Source organism: Beta vulgaris, chromosome 5, assembly GCF_026745355.1.
Source record: "Beta vulgaris subsp. vulgaris cultivar EL10 chromosome 5, EL10.2, whole genome shotgun sequence".
Lineage (NCBI taxonomy): Eukaryota > Viridiplantae > Streptophyta > Magnoliopsida > Caryophyllales > Amaranthaceae > Beta > Beta vulgaris.
The window spans coordinates 22225780-22243574 of NC_079206.1; the positions used below are offsets into that span (position 1 = coordinate 22225780).

Below are 17795 nucleotides of genomic sequence, written 5' to 3' on the forward strand. Positions count from 1 at the left end.
TATTGTGGCGCATTTCACACCGTCACAAATCAAGGCACAACAATAGTAGATCCTATTGTTGCGGTTTCAAATTCGCATCAATAGGTTAATATATTGCTGCTGTTTCTGGAGAAACCGCAGCAATAGATTGCACATTAAAAGTTTAGACAGTCAACCTATTGTTGCAGTTTGAACCCCAAATCGTAGCAATGAGCATAATTATTTTTTTCTGGCAACGAAAAATTCAAACGCACTGCACTTGAACGACCCACAAACCAACCGGTCGATGTTGAACCAAGCTAGAAGCACGAGAAGGGCGTTGAGCCCAGCAAGGAAGCGTCCTTTGTGGCGCCTTCGGCTCGTCATACACCATCGAGGACAAGCAGATGAGAGAGTCATCCTTTACCGCACCTTCGACTTGATGCACACCGCCGATGACAAGAAGATAAGAGAGAAACGACTCCTTGGCATCCTTGGCTTCCCCTTTGGCTCGTCGCAGGTTGAACCCAAAGTGATAGGGAGAAAATGTACTCGCCGGTGCTTGAATTCGAAATGAGAGGGAGAAAATGTGAGGATTGGAAGAGGAGTGGTAGAGGGAGAGGAGTGGTAGAGGGAGAAGTAGGAGCCTCTGAGAGAGGAATGAGGGAGGGAGGGAGGGTGAATGAGTGAGGGAGAAAATGTGAAGATATAGGATGGAACAACTAAAACGACTCCTAACAAGTCCCTTGTCCTAACTAATATAAGAAACCCTACATGCATGAACCTATTGCTGCAGTTTTGGTAAAAAGACCGCATCAATAGGTTTTCTTGCACGTTTTTTTTTCTTTTTACGTAGTGTATTGTTGCGTATGGGTAAAACTGCAACAATTCAATAGTAGTAATAAGGTAATATTCTACTAGTGACTCCTAGTGAACTACTACCTCCGGTTTATTAGTTTACCCGTATTTTTTTGGGATTTCCCTTATTAGTTTACCCATTTCTTTTGTTTCTATTTTTGGAATGGGACACTAACTTTTCATTACACATACATTCAACTTTAACATAAAATAATAGTTTCTCTTTCCTTCTATGTCTCACAATATTGTTTTTCTTAAAACTTTGTGCAAAAGAAACGTGTAAACTAATAAAGACCAAAGGGAGTATAACTAAGACCCCCCAATACAATTATAAAATTACCATGCAAAAAAACTAAAACAGAGCCATATTGTATCATCTTATAGCACGGGAACATGTTATTTCACTCATCACCTTCATCATCATCCAAACACCACTTAAGTCCTTTACCATCATTGTGAATGATGTCCATGGACAACAAGACTCGAAGTGGTTGGCCCTAGCATTGACTCTCTCTAGAATTCACTATTTCCAGTGCCACATGTCCCTCCATCCCCTACAACCAATGAAACAGCCCCTTTGTCCCTCTTGGAAAGATTGGGGAACAGATACATGCACATGATGTGTTCGTTTGAGATTACATCCTTAGCAAATTTCGAAAGAACCATGTTTAGCTTTCAAGAACAAACCAACACTTAGTAAGAGTTCTCAAATAAACAAATTCGACAGACTAAACCCTTTCCTTGTTATAACACTCTTAAACACTTCGAAACCATATAAAAGATTCAATTTTTCAGTGAGGTTTCATGAACAAAACATTCAAGAACACATAAGAGAGCATAATTCAAACTATTTACATCAAATTCGCACCACATGGCATAGGTATGTGATTTTTATAACTTCGAAATTTAAACAATATCCTAAACCCAACTTGGAGATTTTAATATTTTTTGAGAAATTCTACGTGGAGACCCTTAATTATGTAAAATTCTACATGGTGGAAAAAATAGATTTTACAAGGTTACCCCTACTATTGTTTTACAAAAAAATTGACATTAATGACCTTTTCCATCCAACTTTTTGTTAATTAATTTATTAAAAAAGGAAAATTCATAATAAAAAGCCAAAAGCCAAAAGCTAGTATCACTAGCTTTTGGTTGAAAAGCTGGCTTAAAAGCCTACAAAAAGCCACTTACCAAACAAAATTTTTGACTATTTAACCAAAACAGGATGCCAACAGTTGGCTAAAAAGCCAAAATCCAAAATCCAAAATCCAAACACCCCTATGTGTTCTTTTATTTTTTGTTGAAGTAACTTAACCTATCCTCTTTCACGATTTCTTAGTTTAGATGAGACATGCCCCTTGAAGGTAGGAGAAGGACTAAGAAATCACACCTCGAAAATTATAAATATTGAGATTCAAATCTTAAACTTTAAGGTTATTAGGCCGATATTCCACTATCAACCCCAAGCAAGATTCCTCATATATATATAAACTACTTGTGATAAACAAATTTTATTAATAGAAGTCTTGATTCTAGTATTTCGGAAAGACTAATAGCATTAAGCTGCCGGCCAAATTGAAAACCTTGGACGAGGTCCAACTTCCATGCTTATAGCAAAATGACATCAATACATCATGTGTTGTTAACTCCTTGCTGACAAGAACAGCCCGATCAAATATTATTAAAACTATCATTGTTGATGTGTTCAACTATTCATGAAACTAAAAACTAATATTAGTCAAAATCGTAGCAGTTAAAGTGTTTTGGTCATCTCCATTCTTCGTTTAATTTAAAAAATCACTCTGGAACTCTTTCAATTACGTTACACAATTTGTGTTAAATAAACTCCTTGTCATCATGGTTATTAGGTCACCACTAACTATAATGAATAGTTGTTGGCTTGATGTCAGCAATATTGAACTAGTCGTCACTTGGGAAATACTATATAATAATTTAAAAAAAAACACAAGAGTTTAGTATGCTCCTATAAAAATACGTAGTAGTAACACATAGTAGCATATACTGCATATTCTACTAGTTGTCACTTGGGTCTTTATTTTGTTTTTGTTTGATGGCGTCACTACTCACTTGGCCATTTATAAATTGTAAGAGAAAAGGTGAAGCAAGCTCAATGGTATTATGATTATATGATACTATATAATACAGAAATAAAAAAGAGATCACAAGTGTATGAGTATATAGTATATATCGTTAACATTGACTAAATAAAAAAGAGATCACAAGTATATGAGTATATAATAGTATATCATTGACATTGACTTGGGAAGAAACAACGTTAATCAATCCACCATTTGGGAGTTTGTTGGTGTATGCATGTATTTTTTTTTTTTTGACATTGAGAAAATGTGCATTACGTAAAAAAAATTCGAAATACAACCTAAGGACAATCAGGGATTATTGTAGCTTTGCTAGCAATACTAGCTAGACCATGAGATCTCACGACTTGCCCGAGACACTGACAAGTACAAATATTACAACAAGAACATATAAAAAGAAAATGTTTTTTCCTAACATGATAAGGGAGGTCCGATGAGATTGGAGCATCGCTTTTCCATTTCGATCCAATATGAGAGATGACACCTTTGTTGATCTTTTTCCAAAACTTTCTTCCAAAACAAGGTTTGGCCAGGAGAACAACTTGTCCAATTGATCGTCGTCGCCTTTCAACTGATCTTCTTGTCTTTTGGCTTGTAAATTGTGCTTTTGTGATGTCTTGCTTAAGTGAGGGATCCAGACACCGGAGATTGTCTTGCATGTGGATACCTGCACTCAAAATTGTGTTAGTTAAGTTACCTTTAATTACCTCACAGTGTTGCTGCATATCCTGAAGAGTCAAGGAAGTCAGATTGTCATCCTTCGGACTCGATGGCAGATGGGAGATAACACCCGAATGACCCTCATCCTCAATGAGAGCCGAATCAGAGACCTATGCGACCCGCAATTTAGAATCGCGGGGGGCCTCCTTCAAATTTCCAGTTTTTGAAGTGAAGGTGCGAACCTACAAAATTGACAGAGAGTGGGGTTGGTAGAATTGGATTACTTTGCCTTTGCTGAACTTGTCTAAATCTGTTTGTGAAATCATGAGGCGCGAGGATGGCTTTCTTTTGTTGACGAAGGGGATCTTTCTAATATTTTGTGCAGAACGAGGCCCCGTACACTGCGAGCAATCCGAGGGGACCTCCTCTTCCCACTTCGTGTCCTGATTAGCCATAATCTCATCTTCTTTGTTGTTTACCAAAGAGAAATTACTTTTGACTTCTTCCTGGACATCCAAATCCATTGCATTGAGTCCAGGGTTCAACAATGTGGTACCTGTAGCATCATGTGGGGCTACACCGGTAAACACCGGGGTTTGACATACACCAACATCAACCCTAGGAAATTGCAAGAGGACAACCTCAAGACTTGCAATCTCTTGAGCAACCGCCTTATTGTTTGGCTCAATTCCTCTAGCCACCCTAAAATCAGCATACCCTTCTTCAAAGCTTCCAATTTTTGTAAAAGACACGCCTCACCTAAAAAGAGCTTTCACATTACTTTTATCAACCCCTAACACCAAGGAAACATGAACTAATGGCTTCCTTAAACAGAAGAAGTTTGATTTCACACGCTGCAATGTTCAATTGCAGAGAAATAACTAGCTTTCTAATGTCAAGATCAATATTATGAGCAGAGCACTCTTCATAAATAGCAGAAATGTTAACACAAAGACACTTCATAGCATTCCGATATATCTCATAAGCTCTGCCAAATTCAGTAACTTTGAAAAGAGAGTTTCCATTCTCTTTCAATGAGGTTACATATTGAATGGCCTCATGAGGACCACAAGTTTTCTCAAACAACTCCTTAATCATGTAATCCTCCTCCTCATCCAGAAAATCCAGGTGGTGCAACAAGAATAAACCTAAACTAGGATCCTCCTCCATAACCTCAAAGCGAACCATTAAAACTAGGACTAACTTAAAGCAGGAAGAAAGAACTACTACTAGAAAGACAAAGCAACCGAAATAAAACAGAGACAACACTGAACACACAGTAAACAGAACTATACCAACGTCGGAAAGGTAAACATATAAACCTGTGCTTCACCGCTCTACTTGGACTCCCAGTGCTACTGTGCTAGACTCCACTAGCGTCGTGCAAAAGCTGTGGATGGGAGTGCCTCGGCAGAGAAACAGCCGCGAGAGAAACGAGGGAGAGCAAATCCTCGATGCATCAGGGGAAAAGGGCCGAAAAAACAGAAGAGACTTTGATGGAGAGAGAGTGGAAGCTCGCCGGTGGCCGAAGATAGCACAGCGGAGTCCCTGGCCACCGGCGGGCTTCAGACGAAACAGGGTTAGTGTCGGCTGGACTGGTACCTAGGGTTTTGCTAGAGAGAATTTTTGGTTTCGCTAGTTGGCCGTGTATGCATGTATTATGTGTTTACATGTGAGCATATCATATATATGCATATGAAACTCATTAATTTAGCTTGTGAACCAAGTAGATTATATGCAAATTGATCATTGCTTATTATTTCTTCCTTGTTAAATAAATGTATAATGTTTTCCTTTTCCTTTTGTTGATATTAACTTCATTCAATGCTGAGCTGAGCATATGGGAGAAAAATGATCTATATGTAAGTTGCATTATACCAAATCAAATTTATCTGTTCGGTATTACCGTGTTTATTTGTTTTTTAGTTTTTTTTATTTTCAAGTCATATGATATATGTCCTATAATTAATAATAAATTAGTCAAATTTATTGGGAACATGATGATTTTGAAAACTGACAACTGAAAAGTGAAAACCAATTTTTTTGGTTTCTAGTTTTTGGTTTTTAGTTTTCAAAAAGAAACTGAAAATAGAAAACGATAACGAACGGTCCCTTAGCTTGTTGTTACTTATTGCGAGTTTTCAGTTTTTTTTTTTTCAAAAAATTCAAAAAATATGTTTTGAAATTTGGTTTGTAATTTTAATTTTTTTTTTTTGTCATTGCTTCATAATTAACTAGTTATTAGGCCCGGGCTATGCCCCGGGTAAGAAAAAATTTCATTTATTAATATAATACTTTATGATAATAACACTAAATACAACTTAGCCTAGTGTTTAAAACTTTAGTATATGTACTCGAGGTCTCAGGATCAAATCCTATACTATGCAATTTCTTAATTTTTTTATTGTACATGGATTACATGAATTAAAACTCCCTAAGGAGAGTGCCATGTGGCACAATTTCTTATTTTTGCACGCCTTTTAATATATTTGTATAGATATAATAAGAATTAAATATTACTAGTATAAATATTAATTAATTTTATCTATATTAGTAATATAGTATAAGTATACAAATTAAATATGGTCTAACTCGATATTTTGCCAAAAACGAGAGGGTAATTGATGTTGTCTAGAATTTAATCATCATTAAGTTAATATTGAATTATATTATATTAATTTATGCTCTTTGGTCTTTATTCCATACAATCTCATTTTACCTTATTTTAAGGATGAAGCCATCACTGTTTATACATGTCTTTGTTAGGAATATTGTATAGGATATGTTTTCTTTTGTATAGATTCCTATGTTTATATGGTTTCCTATTTGATGTAATATATATATATATATGTATATATATATATATATATATAATATATATATATATATATATATATGTATATATATATATATACATATATATATATATACATATATATATATATACATATATATATATATATATATCCGTAATCAAATTTTTTCTTCTCTTCCCACGTTCATCAAGGCCGGCGAGCAAGAAAAGCCGCTGGAAACTTCTCTTTCCAAAATCGACATTATAAATCCTTTCTTTCTCGGCACCGGTGATAGGTCGGGTGATTTTATTACTCCTACAAGACTTCGTCTGATAATTATGATGATTGGACAAGTGATGTTCAACTTGCTCTTGAGGCTCGTCGAAAATTCGGGTTCATTGATGGCTCGATCCGCGGCCCTATTGCGCCGTTCACCAACGCCGACGGGTTCATCGTTAATGCTGTGATTGTCTCATGGCTTCTCAAAACCATTAATGTAGAGGTTAAAGGTACGTTAAGAAAATTTAGAGAAGCACATCAATTATATATGGATTCATTTAAAAACTAGATTTGCTACCATTTACAGCCCTAGGATTCATTAACTAAAATCTGCCATTGCAAAATGTGAACAAACAAAAACCATGAGTGCATGTCTCAACTTATTATGGTAAACTAACTGTTTTGTGGCAAGAATTATTCAAGCATGAGCCTCTAATTTCGTATACTTGCACCACTCCATGCTCGGCTGGTTCCCTTCATGCCGAAAGACGTGAAAATCAACGTCTTCATGATTTTTTGATGGGACTTTATTCTGATTTTTATGGCCATTTGCGTACTCAAATTTTATCAAGTGATCATTTGCCCTTTCTCGACTGTGCTTATCAACTCGTTGTTCAAGAAGAACGAGTTCGCTCGGCTAAATCTTACACCGAGGACAAGCCTGCTGATGTCCTCGGCTTCGTTGTACGCGACTCTGTTGGTTGTGGCCGCAGCGCTACCGATCGTCCCACGTGCACCCATTGCCATAAAGTGGGGCACGATGTTACACGCTGCTGGTCCCTGCTTATGTGTGCTCACTATAAAAGGCACGGTCATAAGATGACTAAGTGTTATAAGTTGGTTGGATACCCTGAAGGTCCGGATTCCAAGGCTCGAAATTCTAAGCCTTCGCCTGGCCTTGGTCGCGGGTCTGTTACTGCTCACGCCACTGCCATGTTGGGGCTGCTGCCTCCACGCCTCCCTCATCTACTTCACCGACCTCTACTATGCTCTTCATGTAGTCCCCCGTAATTTTATGGATTTTATAAATATATATTAGTATTTTTATATATATATATTTAAACATAATTTAGTTTGAAAGGATTTATTTATTTAAGGAAAAATTGATTTTATCAGTCCCAACTATGGGCGCCCTGATAAAAACAGTCCCAACTTTTGTTTTTTATTGTTCAGTCCCAACTTTTGGGGGTATTTTACAATACCAGTCCCAGCAGGTTTCTAACCTGCTGTAGCAGGTAAACTTGCCAAAAAAAATAATTCCCTTTTTTTTTTCTATCTTCTTCTTCCTCTTTCCTCTCTCCTCTCTTCACTGCTCCCCCCACCCCCTAACAACCCCAGCCCACCACCCCACCACCCCACCACCAACCCCAACCCCACCAGCCCCACCAGCCCCCTCCCCCGAAACCACCAACACCAGTCCACCAGCTCCCTCCCCCGCAGCCACCACCCCTCCCTCACCCCTGCAGTCCCCTCCCCTGCAACTGCCGCACCCCTCCCCCTTCCCACCCCACGCAGCCCCCTCCCCTTCCCCACCCCCCGCAGCCCCCTCCCTTCTTCTGCAACCGCCGCACAACCCCTCCCCTTCCCTTCTCCTCCCTCCCCTTCCCCTGCAAATGCCGCCCCCTCCCCTTCCCCGCAAACGTCGCTAAACCCCCTCCCCTCCCTTTGCCCCGCAAACGTCGCTAAACCCCCTCCCCTTCCATTCCCCGCAAAAGCCGCAAACACCCTCTGAAATGCCAAAAAAAACCGACTGTGCGCGAAGGGACGGGGAGGGGGGTTACGCGACCGGCGGGGAAGGGGAGGGGACGACGCGACTGGCGGGGAGGGGAGAGGTTGCTGGGTGGTGGGGCTGGGGTTGTTAAGGTGGTGGGTTAGGGGGGAGAGAGAGGTGGTTAGAGCAGGGGAGGGGAGGTGGCAAGGGAGGGGGAAGGGGAGGAAGGAAAGAGAAAGATGAGTTAAAATAGTAAAAAAAAAAAGTAAAAATTATTGAAAAAAATTGACCTCTTCAACCGGTTACTGGTTAACCTAGACCATTATTGTAAAATACCCCCAAAAGTTGGGACTGAACAATAAAAAACAAAAGTTGGGACTGTTTTTATCAGGGCGCCCATAGTTGGGACTGATAAAATCAATTTTTCCTTTATTTAAAGAAGGCTGACTATTTTGAAAGTCAAAGAAATTATTTTAAGGATTTAAGGAAGTTAAGATTATTTTATTTAGGCATGCTTTCAAAAATGTTTGAAATACTAATTTGATTTGGAAAAAAAGTCTAAATGGGCTTGAGGAACCCAAAATTCTAAATAGATTACGAAAAGGGTTTATATTGATATTAGGAGTTCTAATTTATTTATCCTATTCATCACAAACTCTATTTGAACCCAATCTCCTTTTCCTAAGCTCAAAAGAAAAAATCTCTTTATAAATACCTTAATATCCAATTATTTTACCACACAAGATTTATTTTTTTCTCTCCTCACATAAGCACCCGACCCCCTCTATTCTCTTCCTCTTCCACGTGATTTTCTTTCTTTCTCTCTCAAGTTTCTTTCTTCTTCTTCAAGTAATGTTTCTTCGTCGACAAGAAACGTCACCGCACCTCCATAATCACAACTTTCTCAAGCGTGCCACTGCTGCAGCGTGTTCTTATAATTTACGGCGCCTCTCCCTTGCTCATTGTTCTTTGAATTGTTGGTTAATTTCTTTTCTTCTTCCTCAAGTTTCCATTAAAGATCATGTTTTTAATGCTTTATTTTAATACTAATCATGATTATTAACTTTAATTTACTGTTTTAATGATTGATCTTGATTCATATATATTATGTATTAAAAGAATAAAATTTCAGATTTGTTTATTAGTTTTAGATTTAGTTTTTAATTATCAAAGCATGGATTTTTAGGGTGTTAATTATTGAAAAATCATTGTAACATGTTATAAACTATGAGATTGTTTTAAATTATGAATTTAAGCATGTTTATGTATGTTTAAAGAGAGATTTATAATTTTATAAGTTGCTGGAATTTTAGAAATGGCTTTAATAATGGAGTTTTAAGGATTTTAATTACTAGTATGGTTGTATTATGCTAGATATTAAAAGTAATTGAAGTTTTAATAGTAAAAACAACTTTTGAATATTTTTAAAGGGGATTTAACGTATTTTAAAGTTGGTGTATTTTATTTAGAGTATTGATTTTAGTTGATATTGATTATTTTAGGTGCAGAATATTTAGTAGGTGATTTTTAAGGAATTAAAGTTGGCCTATCAATTGGTTTACACAAGGTACATACATACCTATGTGTTATGTGATATATTATCATGATTTAAGAAGGAAAAGTTGTAATATCATGTATAGGAACTTTATAAGTTCATATGTGATTTCTAGTATGATTGGAATTTACATGTTTTATGCCTGTGTGTAAACATGTTAATTATGAGATTGATTATGAGTTAAAGATTATCATGTTTTTATGGAATTTTTGATGCAAGCATGTGGATGGGAACTTTAGCTATTAATTCACATGGGGAATTAATATATTATTGAGATTAAATCATGTTTATTCATGTGTTCCCTTACAGTATTATTTCCACTACTTTATAAGGACTGTGAGACTTATTTGGTAAGCTGATAATCTATGCCTTTGAAAGGTAAGATTGATTATTGGCTAGGTTCAACAAAATAAGAAACATTAGGATTAAAGAAAATAATCTTGGATTGTAAGTTGTGTGATCACTTATTAAATCCTAAGATAAAAAGAAGTTCAGTGTGAATGTTTGATTTGAAATTTTTGTGTTACTTGTGTGTGTGTCATAACAAGTAATAAATTGTAAACTTGGATAGTAATAAACTTTAGATTGATGCACGTCTAGAGTTGGGCAATCAGGAGTTGGAGTACATGGTGGTAGTCCATGGCTTTTTCTGGGAAATAGATTGATCACCATTCCTATTTTTCAAAGGTTCCTCGATATCGTAGGTCATTCTGAAATATGGAGTGGTGCCCGTATTTCGTCTTCCTAGGTGAGGACAAGTTTAGATAAGACAAATTGGTCCAATAACTATTCCATTAAAGTAATAAAAAGATCTTTAAAGTTTAATTCAGTAGAAGTTATCAGCAGAATGTTATATTGTTATATTATTATTATTATTTATCCCCGTAAGTTATTTATTAGTATCACGTTTGGAATGTTTATGTAATACTATGTAATACTGGTCGGTCCTAAATGTACCTTAAAATACCGCAAGTGTACGGGTCAATTAAAATAAATATGGGTAAACAAGATATCGTTTCCCACAAGGAGGTATAATCAACTACCAAATTAAGAGATACTAATATTATCTAGACGATCCAGAAATAGTGATTGTTGGTGATAAACTAGACTAATAAAATAAGAACTATACTAATTCTAACTCTAAAGACGTCAGACAATAGGTATAAATCAAGTATAAAAAATGGTTCTAGGACTTAGATTTCGCCAATTAACTTCTACCATGAAATTAAACTAATTGCAGGGTAAAATAATTAGATCGCAATGGTCGAATTCCTAATGTATATTATCTCCTCTTCCAAGGCGGAAAACATATATTTGAATACTAAACTTATGCCTACTTCCGTGGTCATAAAATTTAGAACAAACTCATTAAGAATAAGAATTCATATAAAAGACCACCCTAAGAGTATAACTATTCCTAAAATTATACTTCTTAGCGTTTAATAATCCCACGAACTAACATTGAACTTTCACTTCAGCTAATAATCCAATACCTTAAACATACAATTGATAGGGCCCTTATCAAAAGTAAGCAATTGAACTCAAGATTATCAAATTGCAATTGAAATTAAACTAACCCAACAATAATTCAATTCATCGACAGAAAATTAAAAGACTACATCTAGTCCTAGAACAAAGGAATTTAGCTAGACATAACAACTAAATCAAACAAACCAATTGAAACTAAAAATCTGAAATTAAACATAGTAATTAAACATAAACTAACTAAGAGAAGAAATAAAGAAACTCCAGTTTAGATGAACTTTTGACTTCCGTCAATAGCCACCGTAGCCGTGCTGCGTCGGCGTCGCCTCTGTTGTGCGTCGTCGCTGCTGTGTTCTGTCTTCTCCCTCCATGCTTGCGTGATTTCTCAATGCCGCCTCCTTTTAGTCTTCCGTCAGATTCCTTTTTATTGTTGCTGTCTTCTTGTAGTGGGTTTTCTAAAACCCATAAACCCCTCTTGCGGCTGCCTTGTTCTTTTTCGGCCCAGCACAACGTTTTCTTTTCTTTTTGTTTTAGTAATTTGCCCAACTCCATCATTTAGTAGGCTTCTTTGCTGTTGTGCTAATTTCTTTCCCTTTTCTTTTGCAAATTATACCTACAACACACATATATGTAATAGATCAATGGCTCTAAAATATAGTATTCACAAAGAGAGTCAATTTCATATATTAATCAACTTTGTTACCAAAATAGTTTAATTCTGCCAATGTCAAAATATAAGATAAAAATATATCAGAAGTCTCGTATTTTAACCCAAAAGTGATAATAGAAGTGAATAAAATATACGTAAATAGATACTTATCAACTCCCCCACACTAAAGGTTTGCTAGTCCTCGAGCAAACTAGGACATAATACTAGCATTTATTTTGTGATTATAAATTTTAAACTTTCCAACTGATTGACTTTTCAGGCAAATCCTATTATAAGTAGCCATAACTCAACTGAAAGTTTTCACAAACACCAAAAATATGATTTATCGAAATAATTTTATTTCGAAAAAATTATTTAGACGTCACAAGCAATGAGCCAAAGACCAACCAACTCTTCAAAAAGCATAGTACTTCATGTATTAGTGTTTCCATTCAGTCTTACCACAACCTTATTCAAGAAATGAGTAATTGAGTAATTAATTTGGTGAACCCTCACTTTAGTTGTGCAAATAAAAATAAAATATTATAATCACTCATGTGTTTAGGGTATAATAATTATCACTCATAACCTAAGAAGTCGACTCGAAATGAAATATTTCTTCTTTAAATTTGCATATCGTTCAATTCTCCACCACTAAGAAGACATAGAGCATGTAAAAATCAAAAGGGCTTTAGTAAGGTTGTAATGTAAGGCTCGGATAAAGGGTAGAAAGTATTTAGTATTTGGTGCTCAAAATCTTTAAGACTAGTGGAGTACACAATCTCTAACAAGGCCAATTGTAATGGTCACAGTCAAAACTCCAACTACTCAAATGTTTGTCATATATATCTAATAATAAACTTTTCCGAACTCATTTTTATTCTCAATATCAACCTCTTCTTTCTTTTTCTTCTTCTTTTCATGTTTTTCATTTCATTTTGATATTTTCTTTTTGAGAAAAATTATAATTGGAAACTAATATAATCACCTACACATAGATAGAAGTATGACGTACAACCCCATTTAAATCATGTCATATATTCCACTAGCTCAAAGATTAGGTAAAAGTCATGTGTTTAATGAACAAGCATGTAATGTGGTTTAAACAAAAGAAATAGGCTTAAGGCTCAGAGGGGCTTTAGAAAGAGATATAATAATGTAGGTGGCTTAGGCTAAATGTGGTTCAACAAAAACAAATGCCTTTATCATTTTAATATATGCTCATGTTTCAATGTAGTCTCGAAGAAACCAATGCAAATCCAAGAGTTTATACTTCACCAGGAACTAACACACTCTCATAAAAATAGAGACTAATATAGATGTTTTAGTCTACTAAAAGGCTCAAAAGGATCACACAAAGGTTATAGATGTCCACCAAGTAAATCACAATCAAATCTTAAATAACCATTCTTACCACTTGCCAAACACTTGAACAATGATACTATGCTATTCTCCGAATCAGTCAAAATTAAAGACCCATTAGCTTGCAACAAAATTAGGAAAGCTTTTTTTTTTATTTATTTAATTTTAAAAACTGAATTTTTTTTCTTTTCAGTCAAATTAAGCTAATGGAATTTGCCTTCAAATCAATATCATACATGAAAATTAAAATTTCTGCATAAATTTTGACAGCACCTCCCCTAAAATATGGCATATCCAATTTTTTCTAGACCTGTTTCTTCACACAAATTAATTCCAGCATCACAGCACTACATCAAATCCAGCAATTCAAGGCTTAAGCCTCTCCCCCACACTTATTATAAACATTGTCCTCAATGTTGGAAAATCAAACTAAATTCACGGGAAGGGGAAATTGAATCAGAATACTAAAAGATGGAAAGACACAACCTGGTGTACAATGCAGGAAGTTCCTGTGCAGCAGCAAACAGTAGCACGTAGCAGCAGCACGTAGTTGAAGGAAGTGGCAGGACATAGCAATAGCAGGTTAGAGCAGCACATACCAGCAGGAAGTGGCAGCAGCACGCAACAGAGCAGGTAACATGCATAAGAGACTCATCTTGATTATCGCACAACCTCATTACAATCTCTAGTATCTGCAAAATAAAAACAAAAGGAACAAGCATTAAGAGAACTAAATGAGATAAGTAAACAATTAAAAGTGCTTGGGTTGCCTCCCAAGTAGCGCTTGTTTAGAGTCTATAGCTTGACTTCCATCAAGTTCCGTTTAACCAGGATCAATCGAGGAGTTAGTCGCTCCTTTAGTGGTCGTCTTAGTTGTCAAGGGAGACTTACCTTTTGTTTTGAATTCACCCTTTTTCCTCCATGAAAAACATTCCTTGATTGGAGGAAAAACTTTTCTTACCTTTGCTTTCTTAAGCTTAGGAGCAGTCCCTGTTTTACTCAAACACGCTTCAAGTAGATCATTAGTAGCATCAGTTACATGTTTTTTCTTAGTCATGTCTTCAATTATCTCAACTTGACAAACAAGATCACGTTGTGAATTGCTTTTAGAAGAACTGAATATATTGAAGTGAACTTTCTCTTCACCAATTTCAAACGTTAATACACCGTTCTTAACATCTATAATAGCTCCAGCAGTAGCCAAGAAGGGTCTACCTAAAATAATAGGTACCTCTACATCCTCATCCATATCAAGAATAATGAAATCAACAGGAATAATAAATTTATCGACTTTAATTAGCACATTTTCTAGTATTCCTATTGGATATTTGATAGATCTATCAGCAAGTTGCAAAGAGACCGTGGTAGATTTTATATTATGTAGTCCTAACTTCTTGCAAATAGATAAAGGCATAAGAGAGACACTTGCACCTAAATCACATAAAGCTTTAGAAAATTTAATATCACCTATAGTGCAAGGAATAGAAAAACTTCTTGGGTCTTTCAGTTTAGGGGGAAGCTTTTTCTGAATCACAGCACTACATTCCTCACTCAAAGCAACGGTTTCATATTTTTCCAACTTCTTCTTTTTAGACATAATTTCCTTAAGAAACTTAGAATAAGAAGGAATTTGCATTAAAGCATCAATAAAAGGAATGTTAATATGTAATTGCTTAAACATTTTCAAGAATTTCTCAAATTCACTATCTAATTTAGTTTGTTTAAGTCTTTGTGGAAAAGGAATAGGGGGAACATAAGGAATAGGGGGAAGAGGTGTCAATTCAGGATCTTTTTCAGCTTCATAATTCTCCTTCTCTTTTTCACTTTCATTGGCGACCTCATTTTCTTTAATCGTACTTTTTATGTTACTTAACTCCTTACCATTTCTAAGAGTGACAGCATTGCAATGTTGTTTAGGATTAACTTCAGTTTTACTAGGCAAAGCTCCTTGGCTTCTAGAATTGATGGCATTAGCTAACTGTCCAAGTTGAAGTTCTACATTTCTATTAGAAATAGCAATTTGATCAACTTTAGTTTCCAACTTTTCAATTCTTTCAGAAGTAGCATTAGCTAATTTTTCAATAGCTAGTACCCAAGATGGTCTAATTTCTTGTTGGGGTTGTTTTTGATGGAAGCCAGGTGGATGTTTTGAATTAACATTAACATTTTGTTGGCCTGGATTCCTCCAAGAGAAATTAGGATGGTTTCTCCAGCCTGGATTATAAGTATTAGAATAGGGATCATTTTGTGGGTGCTTATTATAATTAGAAACATATTGAGCTTGGTCCACATTAGCACATTCAGCAGTTAAATGAGCACCTCCACACAAATTACATGGCATAGTAGTAGACACAGAATTGACATTACTCATTTTAGTAAACAAATTAACTAAGTTGTCAACTTTTGCATTTAACATGTTAATTCCTTCTACTTCATACATACCAGCAGCATTCTTTGATTTACCCCTATTATTAGACCAATGATAATTATTAGAAGCCATTTCTTCAAGTAACCTATTAGCTACTTCAGTAGTTTTACACATTATTGCACCTCTGGCGGCTGCATCTATAGTTATCCTAACAGATTCATTAAGACCATTATAAAAAGTTTGCACAAGCAACCAATCAGGAACACCATGATGAGGACATTTACGTTGTAAATCTTTAAACCTTTCCCATGCTTCATATAAAGACTCCCCATCAAGTTGAACAAAACTAGTTATATCGTTTCTAAACTTAGCATTTTTCCGGAGGAAAATATTTACTAAGAAAAGCTTGAGATAATGTAGCCATGTTGTAAATGAATTAGGTGGATTAGATTTTAACCACATTTTAGCTTTATCTTTAAGTGAAATGGAATAAACCAAGTCGAATAACATCGTCAGTCACTCCATTTAACTTAACAGTATCGCATTTTTCAAGAAAAGTGGTTATGTGTTATTCGGGTCTTCATTATCTAGGCACAAATTGGTCTTGTTGAATTATTTGAATTAAAGCAGGGCGAAGTTCAAAATTATTAGCAGAATAGTAGGCCTTACAATTTGAAGGTGCTCCCTAGCATTCGGCATGCGTAGTCAGTAGAGCTTTTATTGTTGTATCCCCATCGCTACTGGTTTACTATCAGATTCTTCAGAAAAGATGTACTCAAATCAAAATTCTGGCAGCTTTTGTATTTGCTCCAACTCTTCTGTTTCTTAGTGCACGCGTGTTTTTTCAATCTCGGGATAAAAGAACCAACAGATTAGTTCGTGGCATACACTATAATATCAGAGATATTGAACTTAACTTAATAATCTATAAGCACAAAGAGAGAAAATCACAAATATGCACAACTTACGCTAAATAATAAGAACACAACTACTAGTGATTCGACAAAGAAACTAGTTTAATAAAAAAAATTAATACTAATAATCAAGAACAAAGATAGCTCTAACAAATGTTTATGAGAGAAATAAAAGAACAAATTTATAAAGAAAAATAACAATGCTAACAAGAAATTAAAGTCTAAACTAATATTAAAAACCTCTAGATGATATTGAACTATTGCCTCCCGGCACGCGCAAAAACTTGTCGGTCAATGTACCTTAAAATTCGAAGTGTACGGGTCAATTAAAATAAATATAGGGTAAGCAAGATATCGTTTCCAAAGAGGTATAATCAACTACCAAATTAGAGATCTAATATTTCAGACGATCCAGAAATAGTGATTGTTGGTGATAAACTAGACTAATAAAATAAGACTATACTAATTCTAACTCTAAAGACGTCAGACAATAGGTATAAATCAAGTATAAAAATGGTTCTAGGATTAGATTTCGCAATTACTTCTACATGAAATTAAACTAATTGCAGGGTAAATAATTAGATCGCAATGGTCGAATTCCTAATGTATATTATTCTTCCAAGACGGAAACATATATTGAATACTAAACTTATGCCTACTTCCGTGGTCATAAAATTTAGAACAAACTCATTAAGAATAAGAATTATATAAAAGACCACCTAAGAGTATAACTATTCCTAAAATTATACTTTTAGCGTTTAATAATCCCACGAACTACATTGAACTTTCACTTCGCTAATAATCCAATACCTTAACATACAATTGATAGGGCCTTATCAAAGTAAGCAATTGAACTCAAGATTATCAATTGCAATTGAAATTAAACTAACCCAAATAATTCAATTCATCGATAGAAAATTAAAGACTACATCTAGTCTAGAACAAAGGAATTTAGCTAGACATAACAACTAAATCAAACAAACCATTGAACTAAATATGAAATTAAACATAATAATTAAACTAAACTAACTAAGAGAAGAAATAAAGAAATCCAGTTTATGAACTTTTGACTTCCGTCAAT

The 17795-nt window shown here is 35.3% G+C and overlaps 1 non-coding gene across 1 annotated transcript; it reads left to right on the forward strand.

The window, feature by feature from the left end:
- Window positions 1–16062: 16062 nt before the first annotated feature.
- Window positions 16063–16169, forward strand: LOC125498128 (small nucleolar RNA R71). The gene has a single exon (XR_007274894.1). It is a non-coding gene; the product is annotated as a small nucleolar RNA R71 (small nucleolar RNA).
- The last annotated feature ends 1626 nt before the right edge of the window (window positions 16170–17795 follow it).